Here is a 13,761-nt window from a genome sequence, read left to right on the forward strand (position 1 = left end):
GGAAATGGTTTTCCTGTTTTGCTGAAATCATGTATTCAGTGTGTAGAAATAGAAATTTGTATAGAAACCGTAAAACTCAGTGTGAGTTTTCCCATATTATGGTCTGATCAGTGCTGTGGCATTTGAAATTAGGGATTCTCACAAAAACACTTGTGAAAAGATGGGGATAGGTCTGCAGGGGAAACTAGAAAACGAACATTTTCAAGGTACTATTTTAGGTGTGTGAGAACACAACTGAAGTGGTTGAAAAGTAATCCACTTTTCTGTATAGCCAGTGAAGTGAAGGCTGGGAGCAAGGACAGTTTGAGAGATGGTGCAGGGCAAGGCTGAGCTAGTTAGTGGTCCAGCAATAGGTTTCAGAGTAGGGGGATGTCTCAAGACGCTGAACTTGGGGTAGAGCTGAAAAGGACTTAAAGGTTATAGTTTGTTCTTTAGCACACTGTGAAAAAAGCTTGATATGTTAGAGGAAGTATTCTGCTCTTTGGAAAGGATGTGATAGTGGATAAAAATAATTCTAAAATAAATGTCTAAACTCTCTAAGTGTTCTGTTAAGATTTACTTCATGCCTTTTTTTAATGGAAATTTTTAGACACGTTGAGAACTACTTTTTAGCATATCTGCTCTTGCAATGAAAGGCTGTGCATAATAGTCTAAGATAGCTTATAAAATGAAAGGCTCAAATTTCCCGGCTTTTTTCAGACATTCACCATTTTGAATTAAGTGTACAAGTGTTCTGGGTGTCCAGTTTCAAACAGAGAATTCCAAAACTCTCAACATTTCTGTCAAGGATGTAATGACACCAAGGGCTTCATCCTGTGTTAATATACCAGGAGCTGATATAACAGCTGTAATATCAGTCTTTTTTTAAATTTGTTTATCCCAGCCTCCCAATTCTATTTCACATTCTTTCCACAGGCTTCCTTCCAGGCATGCACAGCCCTTTTCAGTTGTGCAGTTTGAGTCAACATTTGCTAGTAATTTTTAATTTCTTTTCAGGGGGATAGTAGTTAGTTACCAGTAGATTTAATGACCAATACAGTGGTAGAATCTGGATGGAGACTTAGTTCAAGCGACTGCTCCTCTTCAGTGCATTTTAATCAAATTTTGTTCATCTGATCATATAATCTCATCTTTATTTGTATGTGTCTCTTGCACCTTTTCCGTTTTCTTTGCTACCCATTGGTTGAAAATACTAGTCTCTCGTACTTCTTTGTGTGTTCCATTGATGCTGGGCTTTGACACTTTCTCCTCTCTACGTCTACCACAGATGGTCCATTGCATCTTCCATGTGATGATGTTTGTTAGTATTTTTAGTTATGGGCATCTTCCTTGTTTCTGTCTCACAGCATTTTAAAAACTTCTGTGTTAATTTCCTTATACTTTAGTTGCTCACCTACAGTTCAATTTTACCTAACAGGGCAGGAAAGAAATATCTGGTCTGCTCAGTAATTATTTTATTCTGAAAATTATTAACTTACCTTTAATCCTATGCAGTAGTCATGGTTTGAGAGTTATTATAATATTTTTTGCAAATCCGGGGTATATTCATTACTGTAGTTGATTTTCTACTTTAACTTTGAATGTGAAAGAGAAGTTCTGTTTTGGGGATGTGACATAAATTCTGTATCAGTAGTTGCAGGTGTTTTCACTGTAATCCGCAATTAATGAATTTGTTCAGACTGTGTTTTCTAAAGAACTGTAAGAGAAAGCTCCAAGGATTTAGGAACTTATTATTGCTCAGTCTTTGGTTTACTTTTTTATAAATATTTGCAGAAAGACCAATTTATTTGCTAAATAAATAAATATGAATTTTAGCATTCATTTCACTAGGCTGTAACATTCACTTCGCTCATGCCCCTGTGTCAGAACCACTTGGGAAGCTTACACCAGTCAAGTTTTTTGCCTTATTTTCTCCACTATGTCTTTTCCAATGCTGCTGTGGTTTTTAAGACTATCTATGAATAATCTGGTATCGGTTTTCATTTATCTTAAAAATGTAGTAGAAAAAAATTATATTCATAGGAAAAGTTACATAAACTCTTCTTTAACTCTCCAGAAAAAGGTTATTTTCATGTTCCAAGTAATCTTCCCCCAGAATCCCACCGCACTTTCTGAAGGTCTCACTGAAATTTAGCATGTTTCATTTTTGTATACATGAACGTATGATTGCCTTGTTTTCCTCTTCAATCTCAGTTTAGAGAATGTATGGAAATGTTTACTCTTTCTGAAATCATTCTCTCAGAATTGACATAGGATTTTATTTTTTTGTGTGTGGAAAATTCCATTACAGACATTGAGCCAGATTCTAATCAGTAGAACATCAGATGCTGGTGCTGCTTTTCAGATAAAGAGAAAAATTCAATCATATGGCAGTTTTTTAATGAGTAATTATATTGGACACACTGCTAAGTATAAAATTAAGTGAGAAAGTGACTTATGAAAGAGTCTTTTTTTTGGTCAATTCAACCCTGTATTTAAAAACTTTGTTTGTGAAATAGTAGATAATCTTTCATTCATCAATTCTTGCATGCTCTTTCACTGGGGTTGGAAAATGCTGTTGTGCGGAGCCCTGAGAGGTTTATTTGCCGCCTTTAATATACTTAATACTCTAACAGGTATGCATATACCTTGGGCTAAACTCACAGTGCTAATCCTTTAGTCTTGAATGTATGCAGTCTTAGGTATCAGTAAAGTGGGTGCAAAGACTGTAATGAATGTTTGAAATACTGTGAAAACTTTTTCAATATTGTAATGATTGCAAGTTCTCAGGTTTTCAACTCTGCATAAAGTAATGTGAAGCTGCAAGAAGTCCTCCATACTGGTGTTTTTCCTGTTTTTCTTGCTGCTCCATTTTAAATGTGTGGTTCTAAGCCATGATTACTTCATGCTGCTTAAATCTGAATGTTAAATGCAGGATCTGTAACACTTAGTCCTGTGGGATGTTTTGAGAATTTAAAATCAGACTTCGTTTGACTGTTCCAGTTTGCCTGTGATACAAAGATCATATTTAACGTATTTTGTGTTTAAGTTGAGGGGTGAGGGGATTTGTGTACACAAACCTAGGTGTTAGTTTGGTACTGCCAGGTTGCAAAAAATTAACTAAAAGTAGAATGCAAAGAAAATAAAAATAGGAAAGAGAAGAGGACCCATATCATAGAATCGGAGAATGATTTGAGTGGGAAGGGACTCTAAAGATCATGTAGTCCAATCTACCTGCCACAGGCAGGGACATCTTTCACTAGATAAGTTGATCAAAGTCCCATCCAATCTGACTTTGAAGGCTTTCAGCATTAGGCCATCTACAAATTCTCTGGACAATCTGTTCCTGTATTTTACCACTCTTATTATAAAAATTTCTTCCCTAAGTCCAACCTAAATCTACCCTTAACAGCTTTCTAAATGGTAAAAGAAAGCATTTCCCTTCCTTCATAACAGTGTGCATAGGTGCACACTTTTAGCTTCTGCAGTAAGTAGGCCAAGTGTCCTACAGTTACCAAGCTCCTACGGTACCAAATCCTGAACTGCTAGTGCAAGCTTTTGCACTTATCCTTAGAAAAGGATGAATTGTGTTCATGGGAGCTTTTTTATAGGAAGACCTTAAATGTTGCATTACTCTGTAAAAAAAGTTGAGGTATTTCTGCAAAGAAAGGAGTGAAATGATTCTATTTCTGCCTGTGATTATGGAAAACTTAGTCTGAATTTTTTTTGCGTGGGTGTGAGGGCAGAAGGATCTCATTGATGAAATGACAAAAAGGAACTAGCTTTCTGGACTAAGTGGTGCTTTGGTTAGTTTTACAATTTTCTTTTTACTATCAGCTATTTTAGGCACACCATTTTTATTCAAGGCAGCAAAAGGCATAATTGATCCTGATGAATGTTTCAGAGATGAAGCTGACACTTAAAGGAACCAAAAAGCATTCATTGGAATCAAAACATAGTACACACAAAATAAATAGTAATTAAAGGTTGGAACATTCTAGTTTTACGTTATTGAGATAAAATAATGGAATCAGTAGATTAACCATTTATTTAAATTCATTAGGCTAATAAGTATAGAAGCTAACAGTTCCAGAGCATAAATTCACTGATTTCTGCTTTAATTTTTTTAAAATCATAATTGGCATATGCATGTATTTAAGGATATGGGCTTTTTGCTCTGTTCAGGTTCTCTTCAAAAACCTGTGTACTATGCCAGCATGGGATTTATGATTAGTATAGTCTCATTTGGAGAAGCTGTTTCAAAAGGATGGTTTTTATATTAACTTTAGGGTAATCTTGTGGTTTGCCTTGTGAGGATGCCTTTCAACACCAGATACATTTGTGCAACCCATTAGCACTTCCAGTTTCCTTCCAGTTGCTTGAAAAACTTGGCAGACTTGAGGTCAGTGTAATATTCTGTGGGGTCTGTTATTTTAGATTCCTGGTATAGGCCAGTTCTTTGAAAGGTTTCATAAAAATTTTGGGGCACCCCCAAGAGAGATGCATAACACCGGTTTATTTAGGTCATCTGTTTTGTTGGAGAAGCTCTAATGCCTTCAGTGTTTTGGATCACCAACCACAATTTGGCATGTAATGGAGATTGTCTCACTGTTAGCAGTCTTAATTACTTTCTTGAAAGAAGTGAGGGGGAGATAAGATACAACAAATTAAAATGTGCTTTACTTGATCTCAACCTCTTCCACACCAAGGAGAGACCCAACAGAGTGGAACTGCAGGGTTTGTGATGTACAGCTTTCTCTTCAGAGTGCCGTTGTATTGCTGTTGCATGGAGAGTGTATAGGTGCTGAAGTCCACAAAGTCTCTTGTTTTACACGTAGCTGCATGTAGCTATCTTTGTGTTTTCAGACTGGAACTCCCCTGTCACTCTCACTGTATGGTATCAGAGAAGCTGGGCAGCTGCACAGAAACATACAGCTACTATTGAAAGTGTGTGTCCAGTCTCTCTGGACACTCATATTTGTGGATGATCACTATTCATTTCAGAATGCCATAAGGTTTCTATATTAGCATGGTTGTAAAAGACCTGTATTTCAGAAGATCAGGTAGGCGGTTGATGGATAGAGTTTAGTGCATTACTTATATTAGTCCTTTGATTTGGATGTGTTGACAGGAAGACAGCAAAGAATGGCTCATTGAATGTAGATTAAAAAAAAAATCCAGTAATGGTATCCTTTTTTGTTTGTTTGGTGACTGTTGTTGTCCCAGGCAAAGAAGGATGCCTTGTAGGTCTGATACTACACTGCAGAGGTAATTAGGCTTGAGTAGTGAGGTATGTCTCTACTGTGGTAAGCATTATGTGATGTTAGCTACTTGTTTATTAGATAAATTCTGAATGACTGTTAGTCTGAACAAACCAATTAGAAAACCAGCAATGGTCCACACTGTTACACAACAATGAATTTCATCTGCTTTGCTTAATTGTTTTTTTCCCTAATCTCAGTGCTGTTTTACTCAGTCTCAGAGGAAAACAAAACTTATCTGGACCTTGGTTTTGCAATTAACAGCATGTAACACTGAGACATACACTATACATGTTTTTTGTTGACACTGTCTTCTGGGCAGCTAAAGGCAGTGGGGATTTTTTTCAGCTAGTCTGATATTAGGAAAAAATGTAACAGTTTAATATCCTATCTGCCAAAATCTTGCAGGAGATAGTAACATTTTTAATCTGAAAATCATTATGGGGAAGGATTTTTCTTTCACTTCATGATGAAAGGATGATAACTCTTGATCTTTTTAAGTTATTCTTCCTTCTACCTTTTCCAGGTCTCAACACAGAGCCCTTGAAATGCTCTGAATATGGAAATAATATCACAAAATATTTCATTAAGAGTTATGTTACTGCCAGTGAATTTTCTTTTGTGCCTTTATATCGTGAGATCTATATGTTCCATTCAGCAATATCTCAGGGAGTCTCCAAGTCAATGTGGAACAACAGGACACTTTTTTTCTCCTTACAGAAAAGGAGATATTCAGCCGTGAGTGAATTGCTATCTCTCTCTTTGACCAAAGAGAGGTGTGTAGTTTCACCTTATTAGTACACTTGAAGTATCTCAATACAAGAAAAGTGAAAATTCTTACAAGATGCCCATGGACTCCATTTGAGCCAAAGTTAGTCCAATCAGGGTCTCTCTGTCTCCTGACTGTTTAGGTTCCAGAATTTTCTCATGTAATTTCTTTAGGCATCAAGTTCTGATTAGCAATCCACTGTAGATTTTTGCTATATTCGTCTAATTAATCATTTCACTGAACTGCAAAAAACTACTGTCTAACTGATTTCTTGATCTTAAACACACAAAAATCCCCCAAAACCCACACAAAAAAAACGCAAACCAAACCAATCAACCAACAAACAAAACACCCAAAACTCAACCCATTCAACGAACAAGCAGTAAAGGAGAAAACCTCTCATTTTCATGCACCATCAGGTTGAATTTTTAGAACTGGTATTTATTGTTTTGCTTACTCTTGGATTTCTAGATGGTGGGAAAAATAACTTTTGTTTTCATGTTTTAATTGAACCTCTCTGTTGCCATTTTACTTCGTGTTAGAAAGCTTTACTTGTCAAAACCTTAGAGATGTGTGTCCTCTCAAAATCTTTTAAACCTAAAAATTCATATCTTGAAAAAGTGCTGCTAATGGTGAATTCTTAATCTTTAAGTAAACCAGGCTAGAGAAAGCATGGCAGTAAGGGCTAAAAAAAGTCAGCAAATGCATGGCTGAAATCCAGAAATGAGTAAATGAGAAGTGAGGTTTTAAATTTTCACTGATCTCTCTCAACTCCATTTCAAATCTGTTCTGATGCTAATTTCAAAAGTCAACAGCAAATTTTTATATCCTGAAAAATGTAAGGGTAGAATACAGACAGTGATGATGTATATATTTTCTGAGCAATTTTTTCTCAGGTTTTGCTCAATTTACATTTCCCACCATGGGGTATTTCTGAAAAGATACATTGGAAAACAAGATTCTTCTCAGGCTTTTATTTCCTAAAGTACCGTAGAGTTGGCTTTTTCTATTTCACATTGCCTTAAAAAAGCTATACTGCTCACCGAGCAAGCAAGAGGTTTCTTTAAAGTTAAATGCAGGCATTAAGTTTCTATCCACACAAGATTCTTAACAAGAAACAACATTATCTTAAACAGAGCATACTAGGAAAAACAGATTACCCAGTCTGTTCCAGTTACTGAATGCCTTCTTCAAGCATTGCTAGTGAACAGTATCTACCTCATTAAGGAAACTTTCTTTCCACTTGGCCTTGCCATTAAACCATTTCTCCTAATTTCCTCATTCAGATTTTCCTATTAACTTAAGGTCATTACATTAATTTAATGTCATTGCTTAACTTGCTTTGTTTTAAATGTGAAGTGTACAATCTCTTCTTTTATTGAATTACCCTTTTATATAAATGTGTCTGTCCTGTGCCTCCTGAACAAAACAAAAATAATGAGCAAATTACATATTCTTAATCTGTGGTATATAATTTTATATCAGGAATTTATTATGGTCCCTCTTTAGACCTTTCACTTTCTTATTTGTTAGGGTTGCAAACACAGCCCCAAATCCTGGTGTGGTTCTTATACTTTGTACTGCTTTATATTTTCCTCTGTAATTCCTCTTACCCAGGTAGTGATGGTCATGACTGAAGTGAGTGATCAGAAGGGAATAGAAATTTAAGAATAATGTAAAGGAAGAAGAATATGTCTGCAGGTGTTTTGAGTGGCAGCTGTTCCCTGAGCTGCCCTGTCTGTACCTCAGTTAGCTTGTCCAGACCTGACTTCTGTCTGTCTGTCTGCTTGCCAGCATGTGGTCATAGAGATGAGCTGCAGGTTCCAGAGCCGAGTCCCACACAGCCTGCCTGCTTGCACAGTTGCCAGTGACTGGCAAGATGATTAAAGACCATGCTGCTGGTTGGTTGGTGTTTTTCTTAGGAAATAGTCAAAGGATACAGTTCTGTGTCTGTACTTGGAGATCCATATGGTCCTAGATGTGCATGTGATCTGAGTTCTCTGGACATCTTTGTGCTTCCTGATATCTTAAGAACTGATGCCAGAGTAACTGTTGAGATGCTCACCATGCTGCAAGGGCAGCACTTGCCCAGCTAGAAAGCTGCAACTGGATGCTTGGAACTTATGAGCATCACATTACTTTCAGCATTTCCCCTCAGTTTGAATGTCAGCATGCTGGTTTCACAGCCCAGCATGAGAAAATGAATAATCTCCTGGGGATGAGACCTTGGTATTTTTGTTATATTTAAGTTTTCCATTCTTGGCGTACTTTTCGTAAACTAGGAAAGGTTTTCCTCTGAGAGCAGCAGGCATCCTTTGTTTCCAAGTGTTTGTGTCTGCAATTTTCACTGTGATAAAAATGCTTCATGAATAATATGTTATTCTGCTCCTTGTATGCGAGTAGTCCTGCAGCAGAGCCTTCCAAATCTAAGAGGAAGAAGTATATTAATCAGAGATGAGGTTTCAATTTCAAAGAAATCCAAGCTTTTATCAAATCTTTTTTCCTGATCAGCATAAGATTAGTCGCAAATAAACACTTAATCTCCCTTTTTCAAGTCTGTTTGCTTCTGTAATCTCTCTTTCTTTGAACATTAACAGTAAAAGGAGTACGCCTTTGTCAGTTTATATATTAAATTACAGCTTGTTTATTAGGTCTTTCTCATTTGGTTTATTTGTTCTCCTTGGGTTTTTTTTACGTCCAGCAATCTGGAATGCTGTCGTAGAAATCTGTGGACAAATCACAAGAGTCAGTATCCTTATACTACCTCTTCACTGTTTTACTGGTTGACTCTGAATGCAATTCAGGTTTTAATGCTTTTAAGAGTGTTTTCTTTATAAGTAGTTAAATTACATGGAAGCAAAAGGAAACAAAGCAAATGTAAGTGTCTAGTTCTGTACAGTTTTTTGAAGTGTTGTAATGAGCTGAGACACATGCAATGTGATCAGTAGTACTGAAATACCCACTGAAATCTCTTTTGACCTCTCTTGTCATCTCTTATACCTTCATCCAGGGCAATAGTGCAGAAGTCTTTTATTTGAGATAAATCTGCAGATTAGAAAATATTCTTAATTTTTGCCTTCACTTAAGTAATTTTGAATTTTAAAGTTTAATCTTTCATAATGGAAAGAAAGTTACCTTCTTTTCTTGGCCTTTGAGCATTTGTGGCTCAATAAAACTTGGCAGAAAGTGATGAAAAAAGCACCAAAACAAAACAGCCAAATAATTTAAAAACTTGGTTTTAAAAAAAAGGCAATGAGACAGTTTCCCAAACTTAGTAACATTCAAGCAGCAATATTGTGTCAGATCAAAATCCAAGATATTCGGTATCCTTTGTTGGGATATCCTTTGCCAAATCAAAGGAGATTTCTGAGGAAAAAATACCAGGGCAGGGAAGGCACATGGAAGGATTTCCAGGAGTGTTTTCTTCAATTCTAATCACCAGGGCTCAGGGAGATTTTCTACCTGTCCATATTTGCATCATTGGATAAGCAATTCACCAGTTCTTCAGTTTTGTCTTGCAACCACTGGAAGAGCTTGTGGTTACTGTATTTGTATTCCATGCAGGCACCTCTGTGTCTGGAATATGAGCCCTACATCAGTTGTTAAAATGTTACCTTTTCTCATTTTTCAGAAGTTTGTTTTTGAGAAGGCATACAGATGATTTAGAAGGCCTGTTGTCTTATCTCTCTCCAAAATCAATTCCTCCAATGTAGTAAAGGGGGTTTTAGTTGCTTTTTGACCATTCTTTCTCTGCTTGTGTTAGGAGGGAATAATAGACTTAGAGAAGTAATCTTAAAAAAAGACATTTATTCTGACAGTGGTATACTGTCCTAAAAATTTTATAGATGTTCAATTGTGCAAAGATCAAGTAAGCTGGTCATTGGGACTTCAGTAACTGATGTAAGTTGTGGAGAAAAAAAGTGGAGAAAAAAAAGTTCTTTTGAAACACCAGTTCTGATCTGAGGGTTACAGAAGTAGTCAGTGATTAATTGTAAATGATCTTTGTTGCCTTATTCCAACTCTCAGCCTTCTGACTGCACTTCAGATATGCTGCAAATACAATTGAGAAAATGAAACAAGGGAACAAAAAGAAGTGAGCTATTCCATTTATCTCCCTCTGTTTCACTGCATGCTTTGAGCTGATGAGTCTTCTGTGCCTTAATTCTGTCAAGGGGCTCAGAGGGGAAGGAGTGTATCTCAAAGTGTGCTGGGAATCCACAGCTCCACCATGGCAGTGCAGCTCACTGTGATGCTTTTAGCTCTCTTTCCCTCTTGGACTACTGAGCACATACATAAAGGGCTCACTGGGAAGTAAGCTAAAGCTTTCATCCTTCCACATGAAAGAGATTTACCACTTTTCTAATCCATCCAGCAGTGAGTACTGCTTCAGAAAGTCAATTTCTGCTGATGATGAACTGATCGAAAAGGAAAAGATAAAACTTCCTTCTTTCCTTCTTGGGTTCTCCTGATGCTGCCATTTGTTGCCACCATTATGGTACTCTGAATATAGTTATAGTTCAACATGTTCAACACTGGTGTTGAACTTCAAAGCTAGGACTGAAAGGAAGGATAGATCCAAGTCCACACCAATCACAGGCCCTGAAGAGAAGATGGATGGAAGACCTAGAGAAATGAAAGACCATCACCCTCATGTGAGTAACAAGTTTCTCACTGTCTGAGGAATGAGCTTTAAACACACAGGACTCACGGTCATGGCCATTGTCCCAGATATGTATGGATGCCAAAGTCTTTTTTTTTTTTTTTTAATACCTCTGAAATAAAAGTTGAGATTTCACCCCAGGATCTACTTGAAAAATATTCTCTTGGAAAGATGCCTTGTTTCTGATATTAAGCAAGGAGAGCTCTTCTACATTTGAAGATGAACCCAGAAGGATTATGCAGCTTTTGTTTCCTTGGCAATATTACAAAGATAGGTCTGAGAACTGCAGGTGGGCTGCCTTCTTCCAACGTGCCAGCCTGATCATCATGATCCAGCAGGTGTGCAGTTTGCATCTAACTGCATTCTGCAGGCCCATGGAGACTGAATTGTCTGCCAGCATTATAAGACAGTTTGATGATGCAGAGGTCAGACTTCTATAACCAAAATATGTCAGCAAGAAAAGAAAAATTTACATGTGAAAGCTGCTATAACTATTTTAAGACGGCCTGTGTAACAAAGATAAGGCCTCCATGAACAGGAGTCACTGAGAAGTTTTCAAGCAGTTGAGGGGAAGATGATTTAAGTTGTGAAATGCAGATTTCTGTTCTACCATTAATTCTGAGAAGAACTGTGTGTGTTTAGAATGGAGAGGGGAGTTCTAAACAAGCTTTTGTCTTTGCTCAGGCCTCTGGCAGTAGACTGTAACTTTACTGAGGCAGCCAGCGCCCCAAAACCCACTCTTGTTTCAAGTTCTTAATAATGGCCAATTAGGTCTATTACAAAATGAATTATTTATTTGATAGACACAAATTTAACAGGCATAAGACTTTAACAGATGACTTACTATACAGGATAAGCATGGAAATACCACTAGTAGATAAACAATACAGCATGAATGAGGTACCTAAATTACAGCTAGCAAAGAAATAGTGTAGATTAGGATTAAATGTATTTTACCATCCAGTTGCTGATGGGACATGCAGATGATCCTTCCTCTCAATTTCCAGAAAATTATCCAAGGAGATGCATCCAAACTTTGTGGGAGAAGCCCTGCACATTTCCAGGGAGTGTGTAGGAAGCTTCTGTCTCTGTGATAATTTGTGTAACTTTTATAGTGTAAAGCAGTGATTTTCAGTCAATGGTATTTAAATTTTCTCTCTCTCTACATCTGCTCTCCAGACCAAGATGTTTTTTCTCATCTGGGGGTCTTAGCCCTCTTGGCACCAGAGATAACCCCCTGTCGGTTTATCTCACCCAATACAACAACTGATGTCCGGGAAGGGAAGGGAAGGGAAGGGAAGGGAAGGGAAGGGAAGGGAAGGGAAGGGAAGGGAAGGGAAGGGAAGGGAAGGGAAGGGAAGGGAAGGGAAGGGAAGGGAAGGGAAGGGAAGGGAAGGGAAGGGAAGGGAAGGGAAGGGAAGGGAAGGGAAGGGAAGGGAAGGGGTGAGGAACGTCCTGCCACAGTGCATCACTTCAGAATCAGAGAATCAGACTGATCGTTGTGGATGTCTTCAGGCTTCTTCATTGTTTTATAGCTCTTGATCTTAATATGCATAGTAATTTCTCCTGACTTAAGTATGAGGACTTGCAGGGGCTGTAGGCTTCACAGTAATTATTTCTTTAAACCTAATTTCCTCTACTGAAATGAAAGGTGCATCTGTCTTTTCCTAAAGTGAGACAGGAGGCAAATGCTGCTTCCAAAATGTTCATATTTAACCATAACAAAGTTGAATAAGTTTTTAAGTAAGCTTTGTGGTGAAAGAAGGTAAAGTGGGTCTGGATTTTACAGAAGCTTAAAATGGAAGTCAGAAAAAAATCACAAAGTGACACTTCTAAAGGTGATTTCTGTAAAATGTTCTTGGTGCTTGTAATTCACATGTTGCTGTGTGATGAGATCCACCTGCTTCCTGTCAGCCTGAGCACGGGTCAGACAGATGGCCTAAGCATGGCCCATTAGTGAAATAAAATGCATTCATGAAAACCAACTACAAGGGAGGCTGTTTACATTTAAAATTCAGCACACATTTAGCTAATTAATAGAGCTCCAGCAAGGGACTCATCACATTACAGCCTTCAGGAATTTATTTATTCTGGACTAGAGCAGCATATGAGGTTCTGTCTTGTAAAAATGCTAAGGTTCTGGTGCTCACATTTGGATTGACAGGTCTGTTTAAATTAGAAATCCCCTCAATTTTTTAGATGTGTGCCAAGTTTCAACACATCTAGTCCAAGCCCAGAAACCAGCTTTCTGCCTTACATAGAAGTTGGTTGAAATTTTTTTGGAGTTCCTGTAAGATTAGGAGACTTGGTGTTCTAAAAAGCAGGATTTAAAACAGATATTTCCAGTGATTATCTGTTCAGATGAAGGGTGAATAATGGACCAAAACTCTGTGGGAATTCTATGTGCATATAATATGCTGAGTTGGAAGGGAACCACATGGAACATCAAGTCCAGCACCTGGCCCTGCACAGCACCATTGCCAAGAGTCACACCCTGTGGCTGAGAACATTGTCCAAACACTTCCTGAGCTCTGTCAAGCTGGTGCTGTGACCACTTCCCTGGGGAGTTGTTCCAGTGCCCAACAACCCTCTGGGGGAAGAGCCTGTTTCTAACATCCAACCTTAACATCCCCTGGCAGAATTTCAGGCCATTCCCTTGAGTCCTGTCTCTGGGCATAACAGAAAAGGGATCAGTCTTTGCACCTCCTCACTCCTCATGAGGAAGTTGCAGACCACAGTGAGGTCTCACCTCTTCTCCAGGCTGAACAGACCAAGTGACCTCAGCTGCTCCTCATACCTCCTCCTCAAGGTCCCTCACCATCTTCATTGCTGTCCTTTGGATGCTCTCCAATAGCTAACATCTTTCTAATATCACCCAAAACTGCACACAGTTATTTACAGTTCCATCATATAAGTGTATTTTAAAAAGAAACTGCTGGTGCTGCCTTGCCTTCTGTGGGGGCTGGGCTTCATAGTCATGTTCATCAACTGCAATACAGACCCAGTGAACTTGGATGACAACGAGTAAGAGGTTGCAATAAGCAGAGCTGAATGTTTGTTTTTCTAATTTGCATAACAAATTGACAGCTTAT

At 38.0% G+C, this 13,761-nt stretch overlaps 1 protein-coding gene across 9 annotated transcripts in view; it reads left to right on the forward strand.

Moving 5' to 3' along the window:
• Window positions 1-13,761, forward strand: part of CADPS2 (calcium dependent secretion activator 2) — a 285,396-nt gene that overhangs the window by 58,458 nt on the left and 213,177 nt on the right. The window lies entirely within an intron of this gene.

Source organism: Chamaea fasciata, unplaced genomic scaffold (assembly GCF_029207755.1).
Source record: "Chamaea fasciata isolate MVZ Bird 193981 ecotype frontalis unplaced genomic scaffold, bChaFas1.0.hap1 SCAF_5, whole genome shotgun sequence".
In the NCBI taxonomy this organism is placed as follows: Eukaryota; Metazoa; Chordata; class Aves; order Passeriformes; family Sylviidae; genus Chamaea; species Chamaea fasciata.